The sequence below is a fragment of the Balaenoptera physalus genome (genome assembly GCF_965194825.1).
Source record: "Balaenoptera physalus genome assembly, chromosome: 10".
Taxonomy (NCBI): domain Eukaryota; kingdom Metazoa; phylum Chordata; class Mammalia; order Artiodactyla; family Balaenopteridae; genus Balaenoptera; species Balaenoptera physalus.
The window spans coordinates 57,471,175-57,483,250 of record NC_138889.1 but is presented as its reverse complement, the minus strand read 5'-3'; the positions used below and the strand labels follow the sequence as shown (position 1 = coordinate 57,483,250).

The 12,076-nt window shown below is 44.0% G+C and overlaps 1 protein-coding gene across 1 annotated transcript in view; it reads left to right on the top strand.

Moving 5' to 3' along the window:
* THRSP (thyroid hormone responsive) overlaps positions 1-12,076 on the top strand; it is a gene marked incomplete at its 3' end in the record, with an annotated part of 36,626 nt that overhangs the window by 13,687 nt on the left and 10,863 nt on the right. Inside the window, 1 exon segment of the mRNA XM_082476776.1 lies at positions 1,276-1,362.

Genomic DNA, 12,076 nt, shown 5'->3' with positions numbered 1-12,076 from the left:
CTTAATGGGTACAGAGTTTCAGAGTTTCTGTTCGGGTGGTGATGGTTGCACAATATTGTGAATGTAATTAATGCCACTAAATTGTACACTTAAAAATAGTTAAAATGGCAAATTTTTTGTTTTATATATATAAATAAATAAATAAAATACACAAAATTTTTAAAAAATGAATGAGGTAGAATCATATGCAGTAATATGGAAAGATACCCAAGATAGACTGTTAAGTGAAAATGGAAATTGTAGATGAAGATGATAGTAAGAATTATAAAATTGTGTGTGTTTGTGTGTGCATTTGTGTGCCAGGAAAAGGCAGTAAAGAATCATATCACCCTCTTAAAAGTGTTTGTCACTGGAGGTGAGATTGGTGGGACACACAGGAGAAGGAAGATTCTTTGTCCTTTCTGTGATATCAAAAATAAGTGCTGGGCACTGGTCAGAATGGCCATCACTAAAAACTCTACAAATAACAAATGCTGGAGAGGATGTGAATAAAAGGGAATCCTCCTGCACTGTTGGTGGGATTCTAAGTTGGTACAGCCACTATGGAAAACAGTATGGAGGTTCCTCAGAAAACTAAAAATAGAGCTACCATATGACCCAGCAATCCCACTCCTGGGCATATATCCAGACAAAACTCTAATCCAAAAAGACACATGCACCCCTATGTTCATAGCAGCACTATTCACAATACCGAAGACATGGAAACAACCTAAATGTCCATCAAAGAGGAATGGATAAAGAAGATGTGGTACATATATACAATGGAATATTACTCAGCCATAAAAAAGAATGAAATAATGCCATTTGCAACAACATGGATGCAACTAGAGATTATCATACTAAGTGAAGTACGTCAGAAAGAGAAAGACAAATACCATATGGTATCACTTATATGTGGAATCTAAAATATGACACAAATGAACCTATCTATGAAACAGAAGCAGATTCATGGACATGGAGAACAGACTTGTGGTTGCCAAGAGGGAGGGGGTCAGAGGAGGGATGGAGTGGGAGGTTGGAGGCAGGAGATGTAAGCTGTTATATGGAATGGATAAACAACAAGGTCCTACTGTATAGCATAGAGAACTATATTCAGTATCCTATGATAAACCATAATGGAAAAGAGTATTTAAAAAAAGAATGTATATATATGTATAACTTAATCACTTTGCTGTACAGCAGAAATTAACACAACATTGTAAATCAACTATACTTCAATTTTAAAAAAGTGCTGGGATTATAGGTGATTTTTACTTTCTTTTTGGTGTTTTTCAGATAAAAAATTTAAACACTCAGCAAAACAAATACCATCCATGTTCTCAAAGAGCTCAGGATCGAGTGGGGAGACAGATACAGATCCAGGTAATCATAACAAAATACTATTTGTGGCAAGGGCTGTGGAAGCACAGTGGAGGTAGTGGAAGGCTTTCTGGAGGAGGTGACATTTTGACTCTGGTCTTCAAAGACCTCAAGGAGTCAGCCAAGTGGAGAAGTGGAGCTAGAACTCCTCTGGTGGAAGGAAAGGCAAAGTTGCGAGAGAAAGCGTGAGGTTCGGGAAGCGTCTGTAAAGCTCAGGAGCTGAAATGCAGCTTGCCTGCTGGGAGTAGCTGGAGAATGAAGAGTTTTACCAGGGGAGTGACAGATTTGTATTTTGGGTGGATCCTCTGGCGAGGTCTTTTCTGGGTTGAGGTTAGAGACATTGCTCTCAGGCAAAGGCTGGAACCTAATAAGATGTAAACAAAGACTTTCCCATTCACCTCGGAATTTCAGCTGAGGCCCCAAAGGCCAGAGCTGCTGAACTTAAAGTGAGAGGCTGAACCACCCATGCAGAACTCCGGAGGAGGAGAGAGGGCAGGACTAAAAGCCATTGCTCAGCTAACCTGCCTGCCACGGAGAGAAAGTCAACATCCCCCAGGAACCGCCGGAGGGAAGACTCTTCCGAGAGAGTTGTCAGTGCATTCACTCTGCCTGTCCCCCAACCACACCTTACCAGGGAGGGGAAGGAGCTCTCCCCCGTCACCTCGAACCAGGGGAGAGAGGCTTTGGGAGAACTATTTGGGGAGCCTTGGAGGGGGTCTGTGAGGTCTGGAATCTGGTGAGAGCTGGCGAGTGCGGGGGCGGGGGGTGGCGCTCCTAAGCAGGGGGCTGTACTTCCAGCTGTGTGTTTCTCTTAGGGCACCTGTAGATCCCACAGTAAGGAGTAGAATGAGACCTTCTTGGAAAGCACCCCGTGGAAGAGGGCTTCCGCTCAGGGGAGAGGGGACTCCCGCAGAATGAGGCCGGAAGTGTGAGGAGGGATGCAGAAGCCAAGGGGCTGTAAACAGCCCCAAAGAGGAAGCACCCCCTTTTTTTAGGGGTACTGCAGCTGAATGGTGTGGTAGGTCTCCCAGGAGCCTATCAGAAGTGCTCCTGAGAGAAAATGTCAGCATCTGGAACCTGCCAAGACCAGAGGGCTCTATCATAGGTAGACCTTCCTGGCTGAGACTACCCCACCCCCTCCCCCCAGCTCTGGAGTGCCAGAGGCAGCCGGGGCAGGGGCAGGAGGAGCAGAAAAGCGAGGCGAGAGAGGCTGCCCAGTCCCCTCCCCAGCCAGCAGGTGTCCCAGCCAGAGGTGGCCAGAACAGGGGCAGTTTTGCTTTAACATTGGCCTGCACGTAGAGTGCCTAACAATAAACGGGAGGCTCTCGGAAAGCTAGGGGACCTGCCGAGATTTCATCCGGGAAAAGTAAAGCATGAGTCCGCAGAATCGGTTCGAAAGGGCAGTGGTAGGAAAGAAAGAAATCGGCTCCGTGCTTTCCAGCTGCTGAGTCAAACCCCTTTCTTTAATAAACAGCTACGAAACATTAATGACGCCTATCTGGTGAATGCGGTCTTAAAACGATGAGAGGATTTTCCTCCTACTGTCTCCCGCATCGGCCAACGCTTTTTATCAAAGCGAGACGGACAATTACCGCTTGGAAACTCGTGTGTTTCCGCTGGCGACGTGTCTCGTCGCGCTGGCGGGGGCTCAGGGACGCAATAGCTGGCTCGGGCGGCGGCGGCGGCGCGGGCGGAGCACCGGTCCTGGCTTGCCCTGCAGCTCCCCCTGCTGGCCGAAGCTGCAGCGGCCGGCCCCCCGCCTTGCGACCCAGCTTTGGGGCTGGAACCCGCCCTGCCCTCCTGGAGTCTGCAGGCTTTGAGGTGAGACAGTCATTCGGGAATTGAACGGTCAAACGAGAGGTGTACACTTGCCACTGGGATGAGAGCCTATCCGATAGGGGAGGGGGCTGATCTGGTCAGAAAGGTCAGCCGCGGAGGGTGAGGCTGGGCAAAAGGGCTGAGGTGGGAAGTGGGGGAGTGAAGATTTGGAAAAGCTAGTAGTGGCCTTTGGGAGAGTGCGGCATGCTGAGGAGTCACCGGTATTCCTGCTATTTCGTGTCTCTGGGCATTTGCTTAAGCTGGTACCTCTACCTGGAAAACATTTCCCACTTTCCTTTTCCTTTTCCTTTTTTTTTGGTTCTAATTACTTAATGTATTCAAAAATATGAGAGAATGAATATATAAATATCCATGTACCCATCACTCAGCTCGAGAAATAAGACCTAACAAATAGAAAGTACCCATGTACTCCTCCCTTTCACCCTCCTTCTTCCCAGAGCTGGCTCCTTAAGTTGATGTTTTCATTCCCATGTAAGTTTTTATTTACTGTATATGTATCCATAAATAATATATAGATGCATGAAATCAGGAAAATTGTAACTTATTGTATTTAGAATATAGATATAGAATGTATGCTGTATGTGTATACTTTAATATAGTATATGTATGGGGCTTCCCTGGTGGCGCAGTGGTTAAGAATTCACCTGCTAATGCAGGGGACATGGCTTCAATCCCTGATCTGGGAAGATCCTACACCCCGCAGAGAAACTAAGTCCGGGCACCAAAACTACTGAGCCTGCGCTCTAGAGCCAGTGAGCCACAACTACTGAGCCCGCCAGCCTAGAGCGCATGCTCTGCAACAAGAGCAGCCACCACAACGAGAAGCCTGCGCACCGCAATGAAGAGTAGCCCCCGCTCACCACAGCTAGAGAAAGCCTGCGAGCAGCAACGAAGACCCAAAGCAGCTGAAAATAAAATTAATTAGTTAATTTTAAAAAGCGAAAAAATCTTTTAAAAAATATAGTATATGTGTTATAGTGTTGTATAGTATATTTACATATATAGTATATAGTGTATGTACTGTGTTATAGAGAATATATTGGGTTGGCCAAAAAGTTCGTTCGGGTTTTTGTAGCATCTTACAGACAAACCCGAACGAACTTTTTGGCCAACCCAATATGTATATAAAGAGAGGGAGAGACACATTTTTCTTCTCACCATCCTGCATTTAAGATTATTCCCACATCTTTCTGCCTTACTAACTTCACATAGTTGTTACTCCTTCCGGAAGCTTTGCCAAGCCCCTCTCCTCTCTGCTCCCTGTGCTCTTGTGATAGTTACCCAGCTAGGTTGAAGTGGCCTGCTTGGTTGTCTGTCCTCCCCCATCAGGCTCTCAAGCTTCCTGGGGGCCAGAACTGTGCGTCCAGGTCGGGTGTCTCTCCTGCTCAGCCCAGAGTCTGGCCCACAGGTGGGGCCTGAAGGCAGAGAATAAGGCCAGAAAGGCTTGAACACCAGGATAAGACATTGGACCTCATCTTGGATGGTGGTTTTTCAGCTGGGCTCTGTGGAGTCTCTTGAGTTCTCTGGAGGTGACTTCAGGGCTAAAGAAAAGTGGTCAAAGGATGCAGCTATAGCCCACCGTCATCCTATTAGTCAAATCAATTTCTTCTCAATCTGTCTCATTCATTGGACTTCAGTGCAAAATTTTACTTAAAGAAATACGGTACATGTTAAAGAATGAAATTAGAACACTCCTTAACACCATACACAAAAATAAACTCAAAATGGATTAAAACCTAAACGTAAGGCCGGATATAAAACTATAAAACTCTTAGATGAAAACATAGGCAGAACACTATCTGATATAAATCACAGCAAGATGTTTTTTGACCCACCTCCTAGAGTAATGAAAATAAAAACAAAAGTAAACAAATGGGACCTAATTAAACTTAAAAGTTTTTGCACAGTAAAGGAAACCATAAAACGAAAAGACAGCCCATAGAATAGGAGAACATATTTGCAAATGAAGCAACCGACAAGAGATTAATCTCCAAAATATACAAACAGCTCATGCAGCTCAATATCAAAAAAACAAACAACCCAATCAAAAAATGGGCAGAAGACCTAAATAGACATATCTCCAAAGAAGACATACAGTTGGCCAAAAAGCACATGAAAATATGCTCAACATCACTAATTATTAGAGAAATGCAAATCAAAACTGCAATGAGGTACCACCTCTCCATGGTCAGAATGGCCATCATCAAAAAAATCTACAAACAATAAATGCTGGAGAGGGTGTGGAGAAAAGGGAACCCTCTTGCACTGTTGGTGGGAATGTAAATTGGTACAGCCACTAGGGAGAACAGTATGGAGGTTCCTTAAAAAACTAAAAATAGAGCTACCATATGACCCAGAAATCCCACTCCTGGGCATATACCTGGAGAAAACCATAATTTGAAAATATACATGCACCCCTATGTTCATTGCAGCACTATTTACAATAGCCAGGACATGGAAGCAACCAAAATGTCCATCGACAGAGGAATGGATAAAGAAGATGTAGCACATATATACAATGGAATATAACTCAACCTTAAAAAAGAATGAAATAATGCCATTTGCAGCAACATGGATGGACCTAGAGATTGTCATACTGAGTGAAGTAAGTCAGACAGAGATGGACAAATATCGTATGATATCGCTTATATGTGGAATCTTTAAAAATGGTACAAATGAACTTATTAACAAAACAGAAATTAGAGTTACAGATGTAGAAAACAATCTTATGGTTACCGGGGGGAATGGGAGAGCAGGATAAATTGGGAGATTGGGATTGGCATATACACATTACTATATATAAAATAGATAACTAATAAGGACCTACTGTATAGCACAGGGAACCCTACTCAATACTCTGTAATGACCTATATGGGAAAAGAATCTAAAAAAGAGTGGATATATGTATATGTATAACTTATTCACTTTGCTGTACAGCAGAAAGTAACACAACCTTGTAAATCAACTATACTCCAATAAACATTTTTAAAAATATGGCATGTAAAAACAAAATTGAAAGGGATGAGGAGTGTGATGGGCTCAATAATGGCTCCTAAAGATGTCAATGTCCTAATCCCTGGCACCTGTGAATATGTTAGGTTATGTGGCAAAGGAGGATTAAGGATGGAATTAAGATTGCTAATCAGATGACCTTGAGATGGGAAGATTATCCTGGATTATAATCCAGGAGGGGGCCTAACATAATGACAAAATCCTTGTAACTGGAAGAAGGAGAACCAGAGAGATGGCTGGATGAAAAGGCCTTGCTAGCTTTGAAGATGAAGGAAGGGCCCATGAACCAAGAAATGCAGGCAGCCTCTAGAATCTGGAAAAGGCAAGGGAATGGATTCTCCCCCAGAGCCTGCAGAAAGGAACACAGCGCTGATGACACCTTGATTTTAGGTCCATGAGATCCGTTTTGGATTTCTGACCTCTGGGATTGTGAGATAGTAAATTTGTGTTGCTTTAAGCCACTGGATTTATGGTACCAGCACACCTTGGAGACGTTGTGTGTTTTGTTCCAGACCGCGGCAATAAAGCGAATATTGCAATAAAGTGAATATCACAAAAAAGCAAGTCACACAAATTTTTTGCTTTCCCAGTGCCTATAAAAGGTATGTTTACACTATACTGTATTCTAAGTGTGCAATAGCGTTATGTACAAAAAAATGTACATACCTTAATTTTAAAATACTTTGTTGCTAAAAAATGCTAACCATCACCTGAGCCTTCAGCAAGTTGTAATCTTTATGCTGGTAGGGGGTCTTGCCTTGATGTTGATGGCTGCTGACTGATCAGGTTGGTGGTTGCTGAAGGTTGGGGTGGCCGTGAACAATTTCTTAAAATAAGACAATGAAACTTGCTGCATCGATTGACCCTTCCTCTCACAAACGATTTCTCTGCAGCGTGCAATGCTGTTTGATAGCATTTTACCCACAGTCGAACTTCTTTCAATCCTCTCAAACCCTGCTGCTGTCTTATCAACTGAGTTTATCCTTTGTTGTTATTTCAACAATCTTTACAGCATCTTCACCAGGAGTAGATTCCATCTCAAGAAATCACTTTCTTTGCTCATCCATAACAAGCAACTCCTCATTCATTAAACTTTTGTCATGAGATTGCAGCAATTCAGTCGCTCCCATCACGCCCCACTTCTAATTCTAGTTCTCTTGCTGTTTCCACATCTGCAGTTACTTCCTCCACTGAAGTCTTGAACCCCTCAAAGTCATCCATGAGAGTTGGAGTCAACTTCTTCCAAACTCCTGTTAATGTTGATATTTTGACCTCTTCCCATGAATCAAGAATGTTCGTTCTTTTTTTTTATAAATTTATTTATTTATCTATTTATTTATTTATGGCTGCATTGGGCCTTTGTTGCTGCGCGTGGGCTTGGGCTTTCTCTAGTTGCGGTGAGTGGGGGCTACTCTTTGTTGTGGTGCATGGGCTTCTCATTGTGGTGGCTTCTCTTTCTGCGGAGCACAGGCTCTAGGCACATGGGCTTCAGTAGTTGTGGCTCACGGGCTCTAGAGCACAGGCTCAGTAGTTGTGGTGCACGGGCTTAGTTGCTCCGCTGCATGTGAGATCTTCCCGGACCAGGGATCAAACCCGTGTCCCCTGCATTGGCAGGTGGATTCTCAACCACTGCGCCACCAGGGAAGTCCAAGAATGTTCTTAATGGCCCAGATCCATCAGAGGCATCACTACTTGTGGCAGCTATAACCTTAGGAACTGTGTTTCTTAAATAATAAGACTTTAAAGTCAAAATTATTCCCCGAATCATGGGCTACAGAATGGATGTCACGTTAGCAAGCCTGAAAACAATCTTGTTGTAAATCTCCATCAGAGCTCACAGGTGACCAGGTGCATTGTCAATGAGCAGTCATATTTTGAAAGGAAACTCTTTTTCTGAGCAGTAGGTCTCAACAGTGTGTTTAAAATAGTCAGTAAACCATGTTGTCAACAGATGTGCTGTCATCCACATTAGAGCACAAGCAGAGTAGATTTAGCATACTTCTTAAGGTCCCTAGGATTCTTGGAATGGTAAATGAGCATTGACTTCAACTTAAAGTAACCAGCTGCATTAGCCCCTAGCAAGAGAGTCAGCCTGTCCTTTAAAGTTTTGAAGCCAGGCGTTGACTTCTCTCTAACTATGAAAGTCCTGGATGGCATTTCTTCCCAATATTAGGCTGCTTCATCTATATTGAAAATCTGTTGTTTAATGTAGCCATCTTCCTTAAATGTCTTAGCAAGATCTTCTGGATAACTTGCTGCAGCTTCTATATCAGCACTTGCTGTTTCACCTTCTATGTTATGGAGATGACTTCTTTCCTTAAACCTCATGAACCAACCTCTGCTACCTTCAAACTATTCTTCTGCAGCTTCCTCACCTCTTTCAGCCTTCATAGAGTTGAAGAGAGTTAGGGCCTTTGACTTAAAGGAATGTTGTGGCTGGTTTAATCTTCTATCTAGACCACTAAAACTTTCTCCATATCAGCAATAAGGCTGTTTTGCTTTCTTATCATTCGTGTGTTCACTGGAGTAGTACCTCTAATTTCTTTCAAGGACTTTTCCTTTGCAGTCACAACATGGCTAACTGGTACAAGATGCTTAACTTTTGGCCTATCCCAGCTTTTGACATGCCTTCCTCAGTAAGCTTTATCATTTCTAGCTTTTGACTTAAAGTGAGAAATGTGTAACTCCTCCTTTCACTTGAACACATAGAGGCCACTGTAGGGTTATTAATTGGACTAATTTCAATATTGCTGCATGGCCTGAGGAGAGGGAGAGAGATGGGGCAATGGCTGCTTGGTAGAGCAGTCAGAACACATGCAACATTTATCTATTAAGTTTGCCATCCTATATGGGCACAGTTTGTTGTACCCCAAACAAATTGCAATAGTAACATGAAAGATCACTGACCACAGATAACCACAACAAATATAGTAATAATGAGTGACTTCCCTGGTGGTCCAGTGGTTAAGACTCCACACTTCCACTGTAGGGGGCGCAGGTTTGATCCCTCGTCAGAGAACTAAGATCCCGCATGCCGCGCTGTGCGGCCAAAAAAAAAGAACAAGAAAAATTTTAAATACTGAAAGAATTACCAAAACTTGACACAGAGACATGAAGTAAGCAACTGATGTTGGAAAAACGATCCTGATACAGATTCTGAATAGCCAAAGCAATATTGAGAAAGAAGAACAGTCCTGAAGTTATCATGCTCCTTGACTTGAGACTATACCCTAAAGCTACAATAATCAAAACAGTATGGTGCTGACACAAAAACAGACACATAGATCAATGGAACAAAAAAGAGAGCCCAGAAATAAAACCACACAATATGGTCAATTAATCTATGACAAAGGAGGCACGAATATGCAATGGAGAAAAGACAGTCTCTTCAGTAAGTGGTGCTGGGGAAACTGGACAGCTACATGGAAAAGAATGAACTTAGAACATTCTATAACACCATATACAAAAATAAACTCAAAATGTATTAAAGACCTAAAACCATAAAACTCCCAGAAGAAAACATAGGCAAAACACTCTTTGCTATATATCATAGTAATATTTTTTTTGCATCTTTCTCCTAAGGCTCCCTGGGGGGAGCCCAGTAAAAGTGTACTGAATGAAAACAACAGAGGAAGGAGTGAAGAAATATTTGGGAAGCACACCAAGGATAGACAGGTCCCCACAATTTTCATTCATTCATCCTTTCAGTCAACAAACCGAGGAAAATTTCCTGAGCTCCTGGGGTCATAGGGAAGAGGTAGACCTGTCTCTTGCCCTCAAGGACTCCTAGGTAGAGGAGAGACAGACATGTTTTCCGTATGAGTGACTAGTTTTGTCTGGTCACAGAATTTTAAAATATAATAACTTTATAGTAAGTGATATATATGGCAGGTGAAGTCCTTCCAGGGGAGTGAACAAAACATGGTTGAAAATATAATTTGGAGTCCCAGGTTCCTCATCAATAAGGTAGAGGTTGAGTTGCAGGAGTGCTAGAGTATATCCAGCTCTGATAATCCAGACCTTTGTGACTGACTGACTAGGGAGCACTTTGTTGTCCTGTCAACCCCTCTCTTTACTACTCAGCAAGCTCAGAAACCTGTAGGCTGCCCCGGGAGCCAGTTGCATCAGCTGGAGGAAGGGCTGGATCTTCCCAGAACTGGGGGAGGGGTATGATAGGGAGGAAGACCAGAGTGGAGGCCGGTCAGGAAAACCTGCCAGCTTCCTGGGTTGACGGGGGTCAGCCATTCACAAGGAGCCTTTGTAACAGTGGAGTTTGCGGTGGATTCCCCAAGCAGAGATACTTCTATTCCCAAGGGACAGAAAAGGCCTGGGCCTCTTAGGGTAACCTGAGGACTCCAGGGCCCTGCTACTCCCTCAAATAGCTCTTTCTTAGCTGGTCATTTGACTCTTTTATTTTTTTTTTATTTGTTTTATTTTTGGCTGTATTGGGTCTTCGTTGCTGGGCGTGGGCTTTCTCTAGTTGTGGTGAGTGGGAGCTACTCTTTGTTGCAGTGCATGGCCTTCTCATTGCAGTGGCTTCTCTTGTTGCGGAGCACGGGCTCTAGGCGCGAGGGCTTCAGTAGTTGTGGTGCACGGGCTTAGTTGCTCTGCGGCATGTGAGATCTTCCCAGACCAGGGCTTGAACCCGTGTTCCCTCCATTGGCAGATGGATTCTTAACCACTGCGCCACTAGGGAAGCCCCAGGTCATTTGACTCTTGATGACTCAAAATCCTCCATTCAGAGGATTGTAGTTTTTTAGTTTGAAAGAGCCTCTATTGAGTTCAACTCCTCGATTTACCCGGTTGGAAACTGAGGCCTAAAGAGGTAAGATGACTTGCTTAAGGTTCCCTAGCGAGTTAGTTGTGCCTTTAAGGAGAATATTTTATGATTGGTAGCACTGGCTGTTCCCTCCGCCTGCAAGACAGAGCTTCCAGAAGCTGAGAACATTTACGTCTCAAATGTTTCTTTTTTCCCTGGGGTAATTACCATGCTTGGAGTGAATTCCTGACCCCCTAGTCATAGGCATCCCCTGAGGATCTTGTTGAAATAGAGATTCAGGAGGTCCTGGGCAGGGCCTGAGAATCTGCATTTCTGATGAGCTCTCTGGTTATTGGATGCTTCTGGTCTGCAGATGACACTTGTAGTAGCAAGGCTCTAGCTTATTAATTTACTTTATTTTCTTCCTAGTACATGTCACGATGTGATATTATCATATTTATCTGTGCATGTGTTCATCATAGCTTTCTTCTCACTAGATATAAACTGTCTGAGTGGGGCACCTTGACCCCCTCGTGCCCTGTTACATCCCCAGGCCCAGCACAGCACAGACACACTGCAGGCTCTCAGTACATGAAGTCCCCCCAGTGACAGAGGGAGTCTGGTTCTGGAGGGCAGGGACTTTGTCCAGTTTTCTCTTGACTCCTCATGGCACAGCAGGGGGTCAAAGTACACAGCAGGGGATCAGTGACTCTTGACCCCCTATGTTCTCCAGTAGCCCAGGACTGGAGTGACAAACAGCCTGAGGTCCATGGGCATCAGGTGACATGAGTGTGCGTATATAAATCATTTTTAAAACTAGAAAACTTGTTACAACCTAGGTCTGAGTCCATTCTGTAGCTGCCTGGGCTCAAGCTCAGCCAGGGTTACTTGGAGTCTGGCTTCCCCAGGGCACGACTTGATCAGCTTACCGCTGGCACCACGTTCACATGGTGTTCCTGGCCTGGACCTTGGGGGCCTTGACCCCAGTCCACCTGGGACCAGTTCAGTTTTTCCAACTTGGGGCATTCAGATACCTTGAGGGTGAGGTCACAGGCAGCTCCTCAGAGGCCATTCCAGTAAAGTGCCTCACTCAGTGTCAGTTTCCCC